Below are 13,237 nucleotides of genomic sequence, written 5' to 3'. Positions count from 1 at the left end.
TAATAAGAACAGCTAAATGTATTGAATGTTTCCTATGTGTTCAGCCCTGGCCTAATAATTTTATATCAATCATCCCTTTACCCCTCATGACAATCATATAGAGATGACATTAGACATCTGAGGTGTGGAGAAGTTAAACTCCTTTTTTTCAGATTGCACAGCTCTGAGGTAGTGGAGTTAGGATTGGACTCTCTGCAGCCTCAACCTCTTCACCACTCCCCTGACTGCTTTTACCATACTCTGCACGTAGGGACTGTTCGGTGCTCCAAATGATATCACACACTTGATTTTTCCCTTCCCCTTCCTTCCGTCCTTCTCTCCTTTCTTTCTGTCCTTTCCCTCTCTCCTTCCCTTCTCTTCCTCTCCTTCAACCTCTTTTTCATTGGCATTCATATTTTCCTATTTTGTTCTTTTGCTTTACTGTGACAAATTAGGATGGACTGTTGATTACTGTGGGATAACTGGTTCTGCTCTTGGGCTCAGCCATTTTCCTGGATGTGACATCTCAGATGAGTTACTTAGCTTTTTTGAATTTTGGTTGTTCTGTCTGTAAAATGAATACTTTAGACAAAATGATTCTGACAAGCCCTTTTCAGGCTCCTGGTCCCATGATTGGCTACTTAGAAGGCAGTTTGAATCATGCTGGTGTGAGAGAAGATTATAGGGGATATAAAACAGCCATAAAATATACCATACCTACAGGTTTGCTTACTTTAGCTTAAGCTACAATTCAAAATTTGGGGAGGAAACATTTATATAGAGTGAGGCAAAAGTAGGTTTACAGTTGCGAGTACACTAAACAGTTTATTCTTTTGTTATTATTTTTTTAACTATCATATTATTTTCCATGTGAACAACTGTAAAACTATTTTTGCCCCATTCCACATTTATATTCACTCTTTAAAGAGCTTGCAAATAAGGATACTGATGTTCAAAGAGAGAGGCACCTTATCCAAAGTGCCCCCAAAAAGCAGAGCTAAAATTGGAATACAAATTTGTCTGCTTTAAGCCCATGTTCTCTGCTGCATGATAGCCAAGCCTATAGAAAGTTCTGTGCTAAGAACAAATTGACCTGATTAACCTCGTTTCTAAATTTGGATCACAATTTGGGGTGCCAATAATAATAATTGCTACTACACATTGTGAACTTAGGTGCCAGCAGTGATGTCAGAACTGTCACCTCCCTTAGTCTTCCCATCACACCACATGCCAGGCACTACCATCAGCATTTTTCAAAAAATGAGGACATTGAAGACCTAGGACTAACATTACTTGCCCAAACACACAGAGCTAATAAGTAGGGAATCTAGGATTTGAACCAAGAGCAACTAAAATATTGACTGATGTTAGGATTTAGTAGGTTCACTGGCATGCGGCAGTTTGACGCATTTCAAGTTAATAAACTGCAGTTGTGAATTTTGGAAGAGAAATTTGGAAAAGGTTAGTGTGAAGGTGACCACAAAGACAGCCTTATCGTTTAGTAAGTCACACGCTGCAAAAAAGAAGAAGGATGTGTGTATGCGTGTTTTGTTTTGTTTTGTTTTTTTAGAAAGATTTGCCAGAGATTGCAGAGAACCTGCATCCTGAACTGTTGTTTCCCCAGTAAAATTGCCAGCTATTGTCATTCTGTCTGACAACTAGAAAATAAATGACAAAGTGAACTTCAGGGGACAATGTTTGTCAGTGAGGTGTGCAGTATGTCCTTCACACTTAGGAAGTCAGGCCTACATGCTGAGCTCCAAAGAGAAAGCAGGTAAAGCAAATAGCGATGAGGGAAAGAAGCCCTGTTTATTTAGCAGGGTCCTGATTTACTGGGGAAAATGCCTTCCAGATGCATTCTGAACAGGGCGCCTTGATTAGGATGGAGAAAGCAGTCAGGTCTATTTGGCTTCTGCAGGAGATTTGTTTGTATATTCTAATTGCATCATCATTTAGCTTTATTTCATCTGGAACCTAGCTGCCAAATGAGTGTATTGATTACCTGTCAGGGATGCATATTTCTCAATTAAAAGTCATCAAGGCTTGTAAAATCTCAACCACGTCAAGACCCCGTGGGAAGATTTTAGTCCAACTGTGAATAGTCGCATTAGCCACCTTCATTTGAGCACCAACTACAAAGCTGGCACCTCACAACTACACAAATGACTTATTTAAATGCCACAATCCCTTCAGAGTAGATAACATTGCCCTTACGTGTTTCAAATGAGGAAACAAAGGCTAAGGGAGACTAATAACCTTATGCAAGGCCACATGATTAGTAAGGGGTTTGGACTCATGTATGAAACTTCCAATTCCACAGGGCTTTCTACCACATAGAAGCAGTGAAGTGCACTGGTTAACAAAATAAAAACAGACTCATAGATATAGCAAACAGACTAGTGGTTTCCAGAGGGGAGGGGGGTTGAAAGACTTGGTGAAATAGGGAAGAGATTAAGAAGTACTAATTGCCGAAACTGGTTTGGCTCAGTGGTGGAGTGTCAGTCTGTGGACTGAAGGGTTCCAGGTTCGATTCCGGTCAGGGGCATGTACTTTGGTTGCGGGCACATCCCTGGTAGGGGGTGTGCAGGAAGCAGCTGGTTGATGTTTCTCTCTCATTTACATTTCTAGCTCTCTATCTGTCTCCCTTTCTCTCTGTGGAAAATCAATAAAAATATATTTTAAAAAAAAAGAAGAAGAACAAGTACTAATTGTCCCTAACTGGTTTGGCTCAGTAGCTAGAGCGTTGGCCTAAGAATTCAAGGGTCCCACGTTTGATTCCAATGAAGGGCATGTACCTTGGTTGTAGGCAGCAGGCAGCTGATCAATGTTATGTTTCTCTCTCATAGATGTTTCTAACTTTCTATCCTTCTCCCTTCCTCTCTGTAAAAAATCAACATATATACATACATATATATATATATATATATATATGTATGTATTTTTTTAAGAAGTACTAGTTGATAGTTACAAAATAGTCATTGGGATGAAAGACACAGCATAGGGAATATAGGCAATAATACTGTAATAGTTACATATGGCGCCAGGTAGGTACTTGAAATATCTGGTGAATCACCTGGTAAAGTACATGATGGTCTAACCACTATCATACAGTATATGATTGTACACATTAACCTAATACAAACTGTATTTGTGTGTGTGTGTATATATATATATATATATATATATATATATATATATATATATTTTTTTTTTTTTTTTTTTAATGTGGACTGTGTTGCCATAAAGTGGCTTGAAGTCCCAGCTCTGTTGATCTTGAGTAAAATTCTTAACATCTCTGGTGTCTCAGTTTTCTTATCTATAGAGTCAGGGAAGTAATATTGCATAGTAGTATTAAATGAACTACTATTGTATAGCATTTAGACTAGTGCCTAAGATGAGGTTTAACCATTACTTTTGTAATCTCTGAATGCTGAGGAAAATAAACTGCAAATTATTGACCTTCAAAAACTTGCTGTAGGCAGTTTGTATTTCCAAAGACTTTGCAACAATTCAATTTTTTCTCACAGCCTCCTAGTGCTGTCTCCCATCCTCAGGCTGAGATGTGAGAACCCACTGTGACAAAATAATTTCATGTGATTTGTGATCCTACTTATCACATCTAAAGACACACATAATAATCCTATTTATTTTTATGTACCCACATACTTTGGATACTATAGGCCTACTCCTCACAACAGCCTCACAATTGGGTGCTATTACCTCCATATCATGGATGAAGATGCTATGGGCCATAGAACTAAGATGAGTTGCCCAAATTCACATAGCAGGTATGTAGTAACACTGGGACTTGAACCCAAATGTGAAAGTATCCTAAAATTGTATGCTTGCCTTTAAATTATGACACTAAGCCACTGATGAGTTCTCCATGTCTTCCTGGTGAACTGTTGAGATTCAACCCACATAGCTATCACCTTCCCTGAGTTTCATCGACTGAACACATATTTTACAGAGCTCTTTCTACATTCCACTATACTGGGTGTTGTGTGAACATGGATGAACTCAGACATGGTTTCTGCATGGAACTCATAGTTTAAGGGGAGAATATATAATTATACACTTGACATGTGCCACAAAGGAACTGATAAAGATGCTAAAATGGAGAAAATTCAGGGCAGCAGGCCAGGAGTTGACCAGATGATCTCTGAAGAAATGACATTTAAGCTGAGATGACCATGAGAAGAAGGTGACATGTAAAGAGTCAGGAGGGGGGTCCTGGAAGAGGAGGGACATGTGCACATATCCTAAGACAAAACAGGAACATGGAAACCAAAAGAAAGCATGTCTAGTGACAGAGAAAGAGGATGGGAGTGGGTAGTGGAGATGGGAAGGGAAGTGGAAGAGCTTGGAGGAATGGTGGGGCTACATCATACAGGGGTTCAAGGGGCCACAGGGTTGGGCCTCCTGCAGCCCTGTTGATAAATACTCATTATCATATCACATTGTCATCATATGCTTGTTTATCTGTTTCCCCTCTAAACCATGAGTTCATGGGAGCCTATCTACATTGTACAGGACAAAGCAGATAGTCAAGAAACTTAACAAATTGATGAATGATAAGCTACATCTGATAGTACTGCAATTCTATAATATTCTTATTGAAAAGTAGACATACTAAAGCTGGAATAAAAAAAAAGAGAGAGGTAGGGAGGGAGCATTTTTGTTCCTGACTAAAAACATAATCATTTAGATATATTTACATATATATTACATTTATGTAAAGACAGAAGGGCATTATATATTAATAATCATAGCTACCATTAATAACTTGGTACTGGGCTTCATGCTTCATAAGCAACCTATTTAATTTTCATGACAATAAACATGAAGTAATTACTATTAACCTAGTAATTACTATTAATTTTAGATGGAAAAAACAGCAACAAACAGCTTTGGGGAGAGTTTAAATAAATTATCCGGCTTGAAAAAGATAGTACTTGCAGGACCAGAAGTTGAACCCAGGAATTTTATTCCAAGTCTACGTGTTAGCAACTTTAGTATGTGTCTCTCAGGATAGTTAGCCTTGCCATATTTTAAAGTTTTAAAATATGTACCACAATATATAAAAGCAAGAGTCATTGAAATGTAATAGTAGATATAAAAAATAAAAATATTGCATTTTTAGTAATAATGGATGGTTAATAAAAGATAGAAGCTCATTAATAGCCATTAGAAAAATTAAGAAGAATAAAAGCATTCAAGAAATTAAATCAGTGCTTTGCAGATGCATTTGTTTTAATTTTATTTATGTTGCATTATGTTACTTGTATATTACTCAAAAATTAGCAGAAAAGGGGAAGCAAGATGGAGATATAACTTCCCTGGAATGGCAGCCTTGCAGTCTGGGTACTCAATTCACTATTTATATGCTTCACACTTTTTCTGGGCTATGACCAGTTGACTGTCTGGAAGACCTTCTTTCTCCCCATGCTTTCTTCTGTCTAAATAACTCCTATTCATTCTTCAACACCCAGATAAATTTTACTCAGTCTGGGGAGCCCTACCTACTATGCCTTATCCACTTCCTGCATACAGTTTATAGAATGTGATAGCACTTTTTTTTTATTCATCAAATGAAGAAACCAAACCCTACACTTAATAGGCAGTTTATAATTAGTTGTTGAGTAAATTAATAAATTAATTATCCTGCCCAAGTGTTCTCTTTTAATATGATGTTGCGAGGCAGTGAGCAAAGAGAACAGAAACACACTTATTTAGATACGGCAGACACCGATCTGTACCTTTGTTTGAATTACTACAACTAGTTTTCATAAAGCATTGTTGAATATATATTTCTAGTCCCATTTTATACATGGGAAACAAGCTCAACGGAGACAAACTGTTCATACTAGAGAGAATTAATTTAGTATTCTTGCAGGTGATAGGACAATTCTTGGAAAACACAAAGTAATGGGGATTTGGGGAGAGATTTAAAAAGTAAGAGGAAATAATACTGCACAGCATTTGGAATGAGAGTCTGAAATGAAATCTCTCCCTCCATGGCCCTAGGTTCCCATAGGAGGCAGCTCAGCATAGAGGATAGTTCATGACTGCTGGAGCCGGTCTGCCTTGGTTTGAATCTAGCTCTACTACTATCTACCTATGTGACCTTGAGCATATTGCAAAACATTTTTGAGTTTCAGTTTAACCATCTGTAAAATGGAGATGATAACTATAGCATTTACCTTAAAAGGATATATTAGAAAAACTAAATATGTGTGATGAATTTAAACTCTTTGGCACTTAGAGAGCATGAAGTACAAACTGTTATTGTTAACACTTCCATCAGTAACAAGTGAAGTACAAAGTCATATGTTAAATAATGAGTACTGCCTTGAGAGAAGTACAATCAAATAAATTATTTATTGTGGAAAATAGAATACTCGGGAAAGAGATGGCAGCTACTGCTTAGACAACGCTCTCTACAAGGCATTGTGCACCCAGCTCTCACCAAAATCGTCTCTTGCATCCTCACAATAGGTAGGGCCTCTTTTAAATATTTTTAAAATTTATATTGTAGCCCGAGCCTGTTTTGCTCAGTGGATAGTGGATAAAATGTCAGCCTGTGGACTGAAGGGCCCCCAGTTCAATTCTGGTCAAGGGCACATGCCAAGGTTGTGGGCTAGATCCTCAGTAGGAGGAGTGCAGGAAACAGGCAATCAATGATTCTCGCTCATTGCTGTTTCTCTCTCTTTCTCTCCTTTCCTCTCTGAAATCAATAAAAGTATATTTTAAAATGTGTTATATATTTTACATTGAGGAAATAAGGGTTAGAGAGTAGATATCACTTGACCATGGTTACAAAGTAAACAAGACCTAGGTTTTGAACCTAAATGAATTTTTTTGCTAACCCCATGTGCTACTCCATAAGTCCAATTCTTCCTCAGGAAAGCTTGTCAACTTCTATCTTATGACTTGAATAATGCCCTCCAACAACCACCAATAGAGGGAGAAGGAGTTATTTATTTGTCTTGTTCAAGAGAGCATAATAAACATAGCATAAAGGGAAGGGACTTTGGTTCAACATTAGAAACATTCTTTAGCTATAAGGAGGCACCTGTGCAATCTGAGGAATATCACTGACTTCAAGTTAGAAAGGCATTGAAGTTTAACTCCATTTCTTCCCAGCTAGAGCAACAAATATAGTAAGATTCTCTAATCCTCAATTTTCTTATCTGTAAAGTTAACATAATTCTCAACTCATTTGATTGTTTGATAAATAAGATTTTATACAAAAATCTCTGATATTCAATATGGGTTTGTTCCTTTCAGTTACCCCATTTTTAATAAATTAGAGCTAATCAGTAATGCAGTTAAAGGTACCGAATCCCATCCCCACTCTTTATCCCTGTAGGTGCACAAGCAGATGTCAGATGGCTCAGTGGCATGGTCCTGTGGTGCCAACTCAACCCTCAAGATATAAAAAACCATCAAGGATCCCCTTATTCTATGATTCTATGAAATTAGGGAGGACAGATAAAACCAAGATTTGGGAGTTAAAATTAAGGTGACAGAATGGAAAAAGGCAAAATTTGAATTTAGATTAGAAATAAACCACAGCAAAAACAACAACATGATTTTGCTTGTATAGAATAATGGAGATGGTATGGTTGGGCCATAGTGCAAGTGAAAAAAAGTGCTGAAGGAGTTATCAATAACTAGCTCAATATATGGCCATGTTTAAAACAAATAAACAATAAAACATAGTCTTGACTCGGAATTGCATATTTAGAAATTTGGGATATAGGTCAAGAAACTTAATGTCCCACTCTGCCATACACACCTTATTAAAAATTTCTTCAAAAGTCAGCATATAAGTGAAAAATTTCATGTTGCCAGAATCAATTTTTTTAAAATCCTTATTTTACACATAAGTATATATTGTTTGGGATATACAATCTAATTTGGTAATTCTTATGGACAATAGAATTTAAGCAGTGCTAAATTATCTCCAAAGTGAAAGTTTTACCTTTTAAAAATTTAATTGAGAATGGGAAATGGATGAAGAATTAGAAAGTGTTTCTCCTCTACTTGTCTTCATGTTTTACTCAATATTTAAAAAATCATTAAATCTTTAAAACTAATAGATAGTTGTGCATATCAAATTAGATAATACATATTGATCTTAACTAAGCATTCAATTCTAACACAAAAAAATGGACAAATTAGATTAGTGAGAGGAATTGTGATACATTTGAAATCATGCCATAAAGTAGAATTTAGCAAACTATGGCCTGACGACAGAAAAATATGGCATGTAGCCTGCTTTTGGACATCTACTAGAGAAAAATGGTTATTACATTATTAAAAGGTTGTGAAAAAGAGGAAGAATATGTGGCATAGACTCTATGTGGTCTGCAAAGCCTAAAATGTTTATTCTCTGGTCCTTCCCAGTAAAAGTTTGCTGATCTTGGCCATAAAGGATGTATTGCAGATTCACCATAGCTAAGAAGACCCATCTCTGGGTCAGTGCTCATTATCATACATATAAGGCCCTTTCTCAATCGGCACCTTCTCCAGTATCTCCACTGTCACTTGTTGTTCTCAAAATATTAATTGGTATACCATTCTTCAAACTTATCCCACTATTTCACTCATCTGAATCTTTGCTGGATCATTTCCCTAGTAAAATTCATCCATTCTTTCAACTTCCATTTTCTCCAAAAGTTTTCACTGTTCCCCTCTGTGATTAAGAGCACACATGCAGACTTCTTTCTTTTTAATCAACTCCATCTAATTGAATGCATCTGTTTCTTAATGGCTTCTTCTCCTAGAAGCTAGAGTTTAGATGGCAAACTCCTATAGAATTTTGGCACAAAGTATTCATCTATCTTCTTAGTAAATAACACTGTGCCTAGAACCTGATAGGCTCTCAGTAAAAGGTTTACTAAACCAAAGTAAATGTGATTGGATATTAGCAGAGCTATTGGTGGGGGAAGATTTGGACTGATTTTGAAAGCCTTCAAGAAGCAAAAATGAGAACAGTGAGTAAAAGTGAGTTGTCCAAATTCCTGCTGGGGGCCATTAATAGAGAGAACAAAAACTTATCATAAAAGAGACCTGACTTTGAATAGATAGATAGATAGATAGATAGATAGATAGATAGATTTCAGAAAGGGAGAGGAAGAGAGAGATAAAAACATCAATGATGAAAGAATCACCCCCTACTGGGGAATGAGCCCACAATCCAGACATGTGCCTGACTGAAATAAAACTGTGACCTTCTTGTTCATAGGGCAACACTCAACCACTGAGCCACACATGTCAGATGACAACATGTGTTAATTTCAATTTGAAACATTCAAAAGGAAGTAATGGAGTTTCGGTTAAGTGGCAGTATACCTAATATTATCCTCAAATTCTCCCACAACCACATCAAAAACTAAAAATGGAACTACCATTTGACCCAGTGATCCCACTTCTAGGAATATATCCCAAGAAACTAGAAACACCAATTAGAAAGGATATATGCACCCCTATGTTCACAGCAGCACAATTTACAATAGGTAATATTTGAAAACAGCCTAATTGCCCATCAGCAGATGAGTGGATTAAAAAACAACAACTGTGGTACATCTACACTAGGGGTGTTGAACTCAATCAGAGAAGGGGCCAAAATCTAAAATCCAGCCTAAATCGTGGGCCGAATGGTTTACTGAACAGTCATAAACTGACAATGTCATAAACTGACAGCGGAGTGCAGTGATGACAGCGCGGTGCGGGCCACATTGGAAGGCCCGGCGGGCTGGATTTGGCCCGCGGGCCTTGTGTTTGACACATGTGATCTACACAATGGAATACTACGCTGCAGTAAAAAATGGGTTCTTGCTATCTGCAACAGCATAGATGGAACTGGAGAGCATTATGCTAAGTGAAATAAGCCAGTCAGAGAAAGATAAATATCATATGATATCACTCACTTATGAAATATAGTGAACAACATAAACTGATGAACAAAAAATGATCCAGAGACAGAGAAGCATCCATCAGACCATCTAACCTCAGAGGAAAGATAGGGGAGGGTGGGGATAAGGGAGAGAGATCAATCAAAGGACTTATATGCATGCATATAAGCCTAACAGATGGACACAGACAACAGGAGGGTGAAGGCATGAGTGAGGGGGGTGAGGGTAATGGTGGAATAAGGACACATACATAACATCTTAATCAATAAAGAAATTTAAATTTAAAAAATTACAACTGAACTACATAACTACCATCATTCAGAACCACCTAACATCTTAGCTGAACAGAAGTTCTACAACTACAGATATAAAAAAGAAGCCACATAGAGACTAGTAGGAGGGGTTAAGACAGATTCAGGGCTGGTCCCATACCAACATGTTTTGGATAAATAGCAGGAGGGATAAAGATACCAGGGGTTCCAGCTCCATTCCAGCCCCCACCCCCACCCCACACACAGACCCATTCCAGGGTTCCAGTGCCAAGAAGAGAAGTTGCTATAACTTCTGACTGTAAAAACCACTGGGGAATGAGGATGAAAGAGATGGAGTGGTATTGGGGTCCCACATATTCCTCTTAAAAAGCCAGATTACTTAGAGTCACTTACTGTGAGTTCAACCACTGGGGAACCAGGGACAAATGGCAGGGAACTGAGTATTCTGGCATCTGGGCAAGAGCTGTAGGGGCAACTTTCTTTCAGACAGAAGTCCTGGCAGAGACCACTGTTCCTTTTTTTGGCCCTTTTGACACAGAGCCAGCAGGGGAACTATGCCATATCTGAGTCTCCATCAATCTGGCTATCACTATTGATCCCACCCTTGTGATTATTTGAGACCCCCCTCCACATACACACACACACAACTTGCAGGCCTACTCCTGTCCTTTCAACTGGCTTTTCCATACAAAAAGCCTATCTTCCCAAACAAGTATCATTTGGCCTTTGTATGCCCAATACACCTGGCTAAGTGTCTCTAGCCCTGCCACAAGCAGCAGCCTGCCTTGGTTCACCGATTGGCCTCTTTTGGCCATCTCCAAGCCCAGCAAAAGTAGCAGCCATCTACAGATCAATTTGTAGTTAATGAAGGTGGCCCTGAGCAGGGCACAGGCAGTGGCTTATTTTTACCTATATCTCCCAGGAAGCCCCAGAGTCAGTGTCCCCAGTGGAGATCTTCATACCATATAGAAGCATTACCAACCTTCTCTACAAAGGACATACTCAAGAGGCAGACTCAGCAGGTACGAGAGCATCACTGAAGTAAGTCCTACTACATCTTGTCAACCTCTGTACCACAGATTCTCCCAGCCAGTTGGCCTGAGGGTAAATCCCTCCCATTGTAGTGTCAACAGCAATCAAGGCTCACCTATAACAGGAGGCTATACACATCCCACCCTGGGGGCAGGGACATGTGAATTGTGAGGTTCAGGTGGCTGGAGAAACTGCACCACTTGCTATATAGGACACCTAGTACATATGTTCACTTTACCAAGACTAGGAGACAGAGCAAGTCTACCTAATACATATAAACAAACAGAGGGAAGCAGCCAAAATGAGGAGACAAAGAAACTTGTCCCAAATAAAAGAATAGAACAAAACTCCAGAAAGAAACAAAATGGAGACAAGCAATATACTAGATACAGAGTTCAAAACACTGGCTATAAGGATGCTCAATAAATTTAGAGGGAGAGTAGATGAACTTATTAAGAACTTTAACAAAGAGATAGGAGACATAAAAACATTGATAGAAAACATAAAAAAGAACCAGTCATAAATGAAGAATACATTAACTAAAATGAAGACTAAATTTTAGGGAATCAGCAGTGGAGTAAATGAAACATAGGATCTACACAGGATCAGAGATTGGGAAGATAAGCAGAAAACTCCAAATCAGTAAAGCAGAAATAAACAATAATCCAAAAAAAAGGGCACTTTATGGAGCCTCTGAGACAACTTCAAGTGTACCAACATTCACACTATGGTGATGTAGGATGGAGAAGAAAGAGAGCAAGTAATGGAAAAACCAGTGAAAAAATAATTATGAAAAACTTCCCTAACCTGGTAAAAGAAATCTATCTACAAGTCCAGGAGGCACAGAAAGTCCCAAACAAGATGAATACAAAAGACACACATCAAGACATCATAATTATGCCAAAACTGGTTTGGCTCAGTGGTAGAGCTTCAGTCTGCGGACTGAAAGGTCCCAGGTTTGATTCTGGTCAAGGGCATGTACATTGGTTGCGGGCACATCCCCGGTAGAGGGCATGCAAGAGGCAGCTGGTCGATGTTTCTCTCCTATCGACGTTTCTAACTGTGTATCTCTCTCCCGTCCTCCTCTCTGTAAAATATCAATAAAATATATTTTTTTAAAAAGACATCATAGTTAAAATGACAGAGGTTAAACACAAAGAATCATAATAGCAGCAAGAGAAAAGCAGTTAACTACAAGAAAGCTTTCATGGATTGTCAGCTGATTTCTCAACAGAATCTTTGCAGGCCAAAAGAGATAGAAAAGAAATATTGAAATGATGTAAAGCAATGACCTAAAACCAAGTTTACTTTACCCAACAAAACTATAATTTAGAGTTGAAGGTCAGATAAAGAGCTTCCCAGACAAGAAAAAGCTAATGAAGTACATCAACACCAAACCATATTATAGAAAATGTTAAAGGGGCTTTTTTAAAAAGAAGAAAAATATTTAAGAATATAAATAATACAATAAAATATATACATATATATAAAACATTACTTTAAAGGAAAATGATTAAATATTTTAATCAAAAACCATATGGAGACTGAATGGATAACAAAATAAGACCTTTCCATATGTTGTCTACAAAGATTCACTTCAGACCAAAAGACACACACAGACTCAAAATAAACAGATGGAAAAGATATTTCATGAAAATGAAAACAAACAAAAACAGGCTAAGGTAGCAATACTTATTATATTAGACAAAATCAATTTTAAAACACAGACTATAGCCCTAACCTATAGGCTCAGTGGATAGAGCACCAGCCTTACACATCACAGGTTCAATTCTGGTCAAAGGCATATATACCTTGGTTGTGGGCACATCCCCAGTAGTGGATGTGTAGGGGACAGCTGAAGGATGTTTCTATCTCATCTATGTTTCTAACTCCCTATCCCTCTCCCTTCCTCTCTATAAAAAAACCAATAAAACATATTTAAAAAAAAAACACACCACAGACTTATAAAAAGAAACAAAGGAGGACCCAGCAATTCTACTTTGGGATATTTATTTAAAGAAACCCAAAACA

The sequence above is a fragment of the Pipistrellus hanaki genome (assembly GCF_964339955.1).
Source record: "Pipistrellus hanaki genome assembly, chromosome: 9".
Lineage (NCBI taxonomy): Eukaryota > Metazoa > Chordata > Mammalia > Chiroptera > Vespertilionidae > Pipistrellus > Pipistrellus hanaki.
The sequence above is the reverse complement of the archived record's forward strand: the minus strand, read 5'-3'. Positions refer to the sequence as shown.